This window comes from Sinocyclocheilus anshuiensis, unplaced genomic scaffold, assembly GCF_001515605.1.
Source record: "Sinocyclocheilus anshuiensis isolate Anshui unplaced genomic scaffold, SAMN03320099.WGS_v1.1 scaffold524, whole genome shotgun sequence".
Lineage (NCBI taxonomy): Eukaryota > Metazoa > Chordata > Actinopteri > Cypriniformes > Cyprinidae > Sinocyclocheilus > Sinocyclocheilus anshuiensis.
This window is the reverse complement of record NW_015555703.1, coordinates 2,454,211-2,463,451: the sequence shown is the minus strand read 5'-3', so window position 1 is coordinate 2,463,451 and position 9,241 is coordinate 2,454,211. Positions and strand designations below refer to the sequence as shown.

Here is a 9,241-nt window from a genome sequence, read left to right as displayed (position 1 = left end):
ATCTTTAGGTTATCCGCATACTTGCCAAATTAGGTAGGCTAATTAAAGTAAAATGCATTCAGTTTTTTTTTTTATTGTTTGTGCTCATGTGTCACATCATGTTGTACATGAGAGCTTGCTTTCAGGTTTATTTCGCTGTGCTCCATTTTACGGTTTTTGAACGTCCTGTGTGAACACCTAATCCGAATTCAAATTTGACAACTATGTTGCCGTTTAAGATCCAAACTGAAGCTTGCATAAGTATTTTTTCTAAGTTACGTAAAATATATCGAGGCAAAATATGAAAATGCTTCGTTTCCATTACAAATCTTTGCATTTGATTGTGTTATTGCCTGTATGTGGCAAACAGCAGAAGATACACCATCAATTGCTCTGCATAGATTCAAATGACAAACGCGAGCTCCATGAGTGTGCTTCTCATGAGCAGCTCATAGCATGGTTAATAATGCATGTGCAGTCAAATGATCTTAATTTAGCTGCTGTGCATGGATCTTCAAAAGGCAAACAAAATCAACTTTATTTTTTTTTGCAATTTTATTGAAAAAGGGCTTGTCCCAAAATATCATACGACAATATTTTATTTATATCAAAATATAAATAAAATACTGTAGTATGCCAATCACACACACATATGTACATATTGTGAGTCACAAAATCCAGAATGGAAAAGGAAAGTGGGCTTTTAGCTATAGTTTGAGAAACTATTCTTTCTCTCATAGTGTTTTTGCCCCATAAATTTTCATTGTATTGCACTGGTCTCTGTATTTGTCCTATAGAGATAATTGTACGACAGATAAGCATGATGTATTGCCTCCTACGGAAATCACATCTGGCCCTCATCCTGTTCTTTTCAAAGAAAAAAAAAGTCTAAGATAAACTGGCCCGTTTTTACATTACTGAAACAATGCACGAACAATTAGGCGACCCTGCATGCTTTCAACAATTTAATTACATCTTCAAAAAAGTATTAAGTGCGATCTTGATCCTCCTGTCCCAGTGTTTTAACACCCGAGTCTGTGGATGTGTAGAAATGCAAAAGAGAAGAAAAAAACACCCCACGGTATTCAGACGCGTAGTGCGTAAAATGTAGATATGGATAGTGTGAATGATACTCACAGATTGAGGAACAGTCCCAGCAGATCTACTGACGCAATAAAAAGCGAGGGCTTCTAAGTCACCTCTAAATCAGCGCACAAAGACTTTCATCGCGCGCTCAGGTAGATCGCAGATCCGCGCAGTCCACAAACCCACATTAGGCCTACGAATATGGAAAGCTGAGAAAAGTGAGCACCCAGGTCACATTAAAACGGAGCATTTCGTCGTTCCCAACAGCCGGGGTTGTCCCGCTCCATGCAACACTCGGTTTCGGGCAGAGCGCAATGAATGCGCGTTTAAATCAACGCCACGCGCCTCCTCGTCGCCGCGATGGCCCGACCCGTTTACCTCTGAGCGCCCGTTTGCGGGACCGGGACGGGACTTGCCGCACACTCAGTCGTTTTCAAAAAACTTGAGTGCAATTCCACTCGTTTCGTACTACTGCGGGAAGTGAAGCTCGATCCAGGAGCAGAAAGACGGCTTGCGCGTCGAGCCGGCTGCGTGTCTCACTGCAGAGGCGCGCTGGAAAACCCGCGCTGGGGTTCAACGCGGAGCGGAGCGGCACCTGGCCTACAAAGTCAAACCCATTCAAGGGGCCATAAACCTCATGGAAGCCTCTCTTCTCAACAACTGTTCAAACACTGCCAAAAGTTTGCCTTGGGACGGTGATCTAAAAGCGTACTTCCTCCAAAGCACTGCTCTGTGTACTGAGCCATATCCAGATGCTTTATATACAGTGCTGCTCAGATTAGGTTACAAATTGTAATCCGTTACTGATTACTAATTGTAGTTTGTAACGTGATCTATTGGATTACACATTAGGTGATGTATTCTGACTACTTTTTTATTTTATTCTTTTATTTATATTTATTTAGTTAGCTAGTTATTTATTATTATTATTATTATTTTTTTTTTTTTTGATTGATCAAACTCGCAAGAAAATCTATTCCATTCCCAAACTGGGGTTTGTAATCATGTAATCTAATAAAAAGTAACTGTAATTTGATTATTAGTATTAGTATAATTACAAGTACATACTTTTTGGAATCTGATTACATAATCCAGATTACATGTGATTATATGTAATCAGTTACAAATATATATATATAAGTTTTCATTTTAATTTTAGTTAAAGTTTTAGTAATTTTGTTGTATGTTTTTGTCAGTTTTTGTTTTTGTCTGTGTAATTTCATTTCATTTTAATTATTTTAATGCATTGAGTTAAACTAAATTAAAATGAGAACTGTTTACTAAAATACAATTATTTTATACTTTAGTTTATTTCAGTTAATGTTTATTTTACTTCAAGCAATAAAAATGTTTTTTATGGTTTTAATTTTAGTTTTATTTAACTCTAATAACCCTGATTACAGTATTACCTTTTTGAATATCTTAACATTACAGACAATTATTACAAACACATTTCAACTGTGTAATCACTTTACAATTATTTTACCATTGTAAAACGAACTGTAGCAACAGTAATTGAAACTTTTTTTTACTTTAGTTTATTTTCAATACAGCTACTGCAGTCCTAGTTAGTTACAGTTTGCGGACCGTTTTTCATAACAAAAAACCCATGTTGTCACCTAAAGGCTCAAGCATTAGCATCCAAATGGACTGGTTTTAATTCAAAGTCAAAGTATTATTTATATGACTACAACTTAGATTATGAGCTCTTTAAATAAACACTTTTTTAAAGTGTAATGAAGTGACATGCATGGTTTTGCATTGTTTCTGTAGTAACTATTAGTTGGATTATGGTTGATAAGCACAAACTATTTGGCCAATCCGGTTATACTGTCACACACTGATCCCACTGTCCCTTCGATTCAAGCAGGAAAATGAGCAGCATGACTTCTCTTAGATTAAGGAGGAAATTCAGGACAAATCCTTGTGGCTGAGGAATGAGGTTTGGAGAAGAGTGGGATCAGCGGGAAGTGCAGAGATGAATGAATCAGTCTCAGTGGAAACTTGAGCCGCATGCAGTCATCTCAACACTTCACCCAACAAAAAAATGTTTGTCCAGCCATTTGTTCCCAGTGGTGTGAGTAGTATCTCCCCTGAGTAATACCTCTGGGGCCCCGGCCCGCCGCAGGATAGTCAGAAACAAATGACATGTGCTGCAACTATAGCTGGCTTTTGAAACATATCAGTTTTGTCATTGCGATTCCTGTTCAGACAAGAATTTCTTGGGGAAAAAAGCAAGAACAGTTTTAATTTTAAGAAATGAAACCCAATCTCAGCTGCAAAGAGAGCATGAGAATTCGTTTCAACGCACCATCTTCATTTCCTCACCAGCATACTGTATATCTGAAGGAACAACAGATTTTCTCATTTTGCTATACTGTGCTTACATAAATAAAGTTACGCACTGCTTCAGAAAAAATATTAATTTCCATCTTCTTTTTTTTTCATCGCAAGACTATAGGCAGGTCAGTAGGGTCTCTTACATGTGGCGTCAATATTAATAATATTTTAAAAAAGGAAAGGAGGCACACAAGGGAAGCAATGAATTTGGGTCAGATTCACGAGATGCAAAGCAAGTGGATTAGAGCTGGGCTCTCACATATTAATAGGCATAAAGAATAGCAGAATAAGTGAAAACAGGTGAAACATTGCAATTTGAGCAACAACAAAAAAAATAGATGTGTGTGTGTGTGTGTGTGTGTGTGTGTGTCTTTAAGCAGTAGATTAAACAATAAGAAAGAAATGCAAAGAGAGGCTGACATTCATTCTACATAGTTTTCTTGTGTAATGTGCAATGCAAACTCTTATATGAATTGTCTATTCATTATATATATATATATATATATATACACACACACACACACACACACACACACACACATTTTGTATCCACTGTAATGTAATCCACAGTTGCACAATTAGAACATTTGAAAAAACTAAATTTGATATACTCTGGTAATAGTATAAAATGCAAAATACTCTATAAGCAAATGAATTAGCAACAGAATGTGAAATGCATGTACTTTTTCAGGATTTTTTTTTTTCCAAACAAATGAATATACAATTATATATATATATATATTTTTTTTTTTTTCTCTCTCTCTTCATATATTAAAATATATGTCAAAATATACAAAAAATGGTCAAAATATGTTTTGCTAAAATGTTTCAAAATAATTTTATGTAAATATATTTTCTGCCATATATTTTCTATATTTGTGTATTTCTAAAAATATATTTAAAAAATATAAATATATATATCTTTTAAAGTATTTAAAAATATATTTTTCCCTCCACATATTTGACATATTTCAATCCAAGAAAATACATTCACATATATCACACTTGAGCACATGTTTGTCTTGCACATGTGAACATATAGATCATTTGAAATCAGCAAGGAACATATACTTTACAATTTCCCAATATAAATCGCAATATATATATAAAAAAATAAACATTATTAAATCATTATAAAATCTAGTTTTGATCTCTAGTGGGCTATTCCATCCACATTTGCATTTAGCCTAAATGTAGGATGGATAGCCTAAATGTATGAAGGATGAAACGAAATATATTTTCAAATAAAAAAATATATATATTTCATTGAGCTGTTTTTAACATATATTTAGCATATATTTATTAAAATATATCCCTGCAATTGGGTTCACATTCATCTGTGTATGCATTGACAATTAAACATTTCATGACACAGTTTTCAAATGGTAAAACGTAAGAAACACTTAAAAAATGATTTAAAATAATAATAATTAAGACGTGTGCATATGTATTCAAGGTTTAAGGTAAAAGTATTTAATTTTTCTTAATTGTATGTGATAACCAAACAAACAAATAAAACCGATTTTTTTTCTTTCTCCCATAAACTTATAAATCCAACATTTGTTAAGAAAGAAAAAAAATTGCACTTTTAAGAAGGTGTCGCAATCATATAAAAAATTATTATTATTTTTTTTTTTTATAATTTTGAAAAACATCTTATCTGTCACTATAAACAACCGGTTAAATAAAATAAATTCACTGATACTACATTGAAACTGGTTGCAGTTTTTATGTGTATATGCATTTCAGTTCAGCTAAAGAAGAATTCCAGCAGGCAAATATCTGTTTTCCATTCACATGCACAGGCTTCAATGTTCTCATCAGCCTCGTCTCTGTACTCTCTCCATTCGTACATGTGTTTCCCTTTTAGACATATTGTTCTCTATGTTGGGAAAACCTCAAAAAGAACGGAGAACTTTTCAGAAAGTGTCACACCGCTAATAAGAGAGCGCTGGAGAAGAACTACGGCAAAATATATCTGTGGTAAATGAGTCACTCGTTAGTTGGGGTAAAAAAGATGCACGGTTATGCAGATGACTCTCCATCAAGACTTTTTTTTTTTTTTTTGTGAAACACATTTCAGTGCCTTTTAGTGGGAGACAAAGCACATGGCATGCACTCCACCCACAAACTAGCTTTCATAACCCACTTCTAAATGAATCACATTCTTTGCTGCTGAAGTCATCTCTGCTCATAGGTCTATGAGAGGCTGAAAACAGTGATGCAGCGTTCAACACTAATGAAACCAGACAGCGATTCATCTTTTCTGAATCGCTACTTATAAAAAAAATTTTTTTTTTTTTTTTTTTTTATAATTTTGAAAAACATCTTATCTGTCACTATAAACAACCGGTTAAATAAAATAAATTCACTGATACTACATTGAAACTGGTTGCAGTTTTTATGTGTATATGCATTTCAGTTCAGCTAAAGAAGAATTCCAGCAGGCAAATATCTGTTTTCCATTCACATGCACAGGCTTCAATGTTCTCATCAGCCTCGTCTCTGTACTCTCTCCATTCGTACATGTGTTTCCCTTTTAGACATATTGTTCTCTATGTTGGGAAAACCTCAAAAAGAACGGAGAACTTTTCAGAAAGTGTCACACCGCTAATAAGAGAGCGCTGGAGAAGAACTACGGCAAAATATATCTGTGGTAAATGAGTCACTCGTTAGTTGGGGTAAAAAAGATGCACGGTTATGCAGATGACTCTCCATCAAGACTTTTTTTTTTTTTTTTGTGAAACACATTTCAGTGCCTTTTAGTGGGAGACAAAGCACATGGCATGCACTCCACCCACAAACTAGCTTTCATAACCCACTTCTAAATGAATCACATTCTTTGCTGCTGAAGTCATCTCTGCTCATAGGTCTATGAGAGGCTGAAAACAGTGATGCAGCGTTCAACACTAATGAAACCAGACAGCGATTCATCTTTTCTGAATCGCTACTAGTGTCCACAACACCGTGTACATAGATATATTTGTGCTGATATTTTCACTTGAAAAGGGTATTCGATACATCAAGACTTAAACAGATTACAGCTCTAATGAAAATGATGGTCCACTGAAAGTGCACAGGCACTGCATTTTTTTTACATTATTTATGCTGAATATGAGTCATTCTGCAATTTAGGGTATGATTATAATACTATATTTTATCCATTAAGAGAAAGCATATTATAATCTCACACAAATATTTTGTTTGCCCCATGTTTCAATTTGTTTGAAATTGTATTGATTTTCCTTAAAGGGGCTATATGTAAATATTTTCATGTATTAATTGCTTTTTTATTGCCAATGTGTGAACAGCTTGTAATCAAACTTCTAAAAAAAAAAAACAAGACTTCCCCATCTTCTTAAGTTGTCAATGAAAGTCAGTAAAAACAAAGGACTCGCAACGTTTTTGCCGGGAAAATCAAAAGGATGTGACTTTTATGCACGCTACTACCATTTGTACAACCAGTTTTACTACAAATATCATGGTTAAACTATAGTTAGTGTAGCAAAGCCGTGGTTAATTTGTAGTTACCATGCATGGTTTAACTATAGTAACACTATAGTCAGATACAATATGGATTTCGAAGAATATTAAGTTGTCACTGCAATTGACCCAGAATGTAAAAATCGTATATGAATGCATTAAGAGCTTAAAAATGCATTAAGGGTTAATAAATATAAAAAAATACGACAAATGGTCTCAGCAAACGTGATTCAAACAAACCTGTTTTGTTACTGATGTACAAATGCATCAGATACAATATGGATTTCGAAGAATATTAAGTTGTCACTGCAATTGACCCAGAATGTAAAAATCGTATATGAATGCATTAAGAGCTTAAAAATGCATTAAGGGTTAATAAATATAAAAAAATACGACAAATGGTCTCAGCAAACGTGATTCAAAGAAACCTGTTGATGTACAAATGCACAAACCAGTTAAATAGAATAGCAATATTGTAAAATAAAGTTTTGAACACCGTTTTAGTTCTTTATTGCGTTTGCCAAATTCTCCCCTGATTTCCCCCACCACCCGTTCACACTTCTCTTGGTTGGATAAGTTTGTGGGCTTATGCATATATAAATAAAAGGGAAAGCCAGTGTGAATCTGTTTGACAGACAGTTGGGACTTGTAGCATATGGGGAAGCAGGCTGGACGCCATCCAGAGGGCTAGAAGCAGAGAAACAGAGCGCACCGGGGGAATGGCTGGTGTGTGGGGTAAAAGCATGAGAGGGAGACGGGGCCCCAGGTAGCCTGCCCTGTCTTTGTTTACAACAAAAAGCCATTGTTTGATGTGGCCGCAGAGCCTTTGCTTCAAACCAGGCTTCTTCTCCTACAGGATGTGCTGTGGGTAAAATGCCAGACGCAGACCGAGGACTGGAGAACGTGTACACCAATGAAAACGCTTGGGACGCTGCAATCTTACCTCTCGCTCATCGCTGAGCTCCTGACTGCTGCAACAAAAGCTGGATTGTTACCCAGCCAAACCTTGCTTTAAAGGTCTATCTTTGTTCTTATTTTTAAAGAAGAAGAAGAAAGTGACATGACATGTGGCCAAGTTGTTAGTCAATGTTTAATTACTTTACTTACTGTTAGTTTATTTGCTATTAAGACAACTTCGTTTTAAAATAGGCATACTATTTTCTCTTATGTGCAAACAAACAAACAAATAAAAGAGCAGAAAAAATAAAAATTTCACAATAATTTCCGCTGTCAGTAAATTAGCCAGTATGTGTTCTGCACATCAATGAAAAATACTATTTAAACAAAATTGTTTCTTTTAATTTATTGTATATGGGGAGTGTTATTTGCCTTTAGCCAAAATGAACAAAACAAGTTTAAATCAATTTAATTAAATAAAATAAAATAAAAATTTATTAGACCAATATAAACAAAATATGTTAAATAAAGTTCAGAAGTTATCTCTTAAGTTCAGAAAATGGATGGATGGAAGTTTCTTCAATTTTGTTTTTCTTTCTCAGAGCCTAATAAGCTCTATTTGAGTTTCCACGTACAGTATATACATTCCACTTTTATGTAGATTTTATTATTTTACCTTTGTCACTGAAATTCACTCTTAAAATATGAAAATCCATTATAAACATATTTAATTATTATGGCAAAAAAATGACATCAGTTTCCCAGACTTGTTTAACTCACTGTAATGTATAAAGAGCTTATCTTTAATAAAAATGAATGTGTGAAATAAATGTACTCATAATCAAAGTAATATTTAGACCTATGACTGGATTTGTGTCGTAGCTGGAGTATATGGAATGCCAAACCTCACAAAATTAGAAATAAAGAAATATATAAAGAAATATACAAAGAAATTTAAAAATAAATAAATAAATCTAAAAATAAATTTTCAGAGAAAAGTAAAAAAAAATAATACTTTTATTTCCTTATGTATTTTTTTATTTTTTTTTCTACTTTTTAAAAACAAAAATTCTACTTTTATTTATTTATCAATTTGTTTATTTCCACTTTTATTTATTTCCACATTTATCTATTTATTTACGTATTTATTTCTATATTTATTTATTTCCACATTGATTTATTTTCAAATGTATTTATTTATATATTTCTTTGTCTGCAGGGTAATGAGGAGGGCTGTTTTACCTCAGGAATAGTAATGGAGCAAGAGTAGGCGAGTTGTAAGCTTTGAGGACACAGTGACACCTTGTGTTGTGCACAAACCAAATACAAGAAGTGTAGCCTACATGACGTGCCTGTTGATAGTGGGATGAATGACTTAGATGGGCAATATGGCCAAAATCCCAAGCTGACTCAGGGGCCCTAACTGAGGTAGGGAGCGAGACCCCCCTCGGTCTGT

At 34.1% G+C, this 9,241-nt stretch overlaps 1 protein-coding gene across 4 annotated transcripts in view; it reads right to left on the bottom strand.

Annotated features, from left to right (window-relative positions):
• The window catches only part of LOC107671708 (adhesion G protein-coupled receptor L2-like), a 122,913-nt gene extending 121,131 nt beyond the window's left edge, over positions 1-1,782 (bottom strand). For all 4 annotated transcript variants that reach the window (XM_016464639.1, XM_016464640.1, XM_016464642.1 and 1 more), the window contains exon 1: positions 1,117-1,782. The gene's annotated coding sequence lies outside the window, so the exon portion shown is untranslated. The remainder of the gene's footprint in view (positions 1-1,116) is intronic.
• Positions 1,783-9,241: the final 7,459 nt, after the last annotated feature.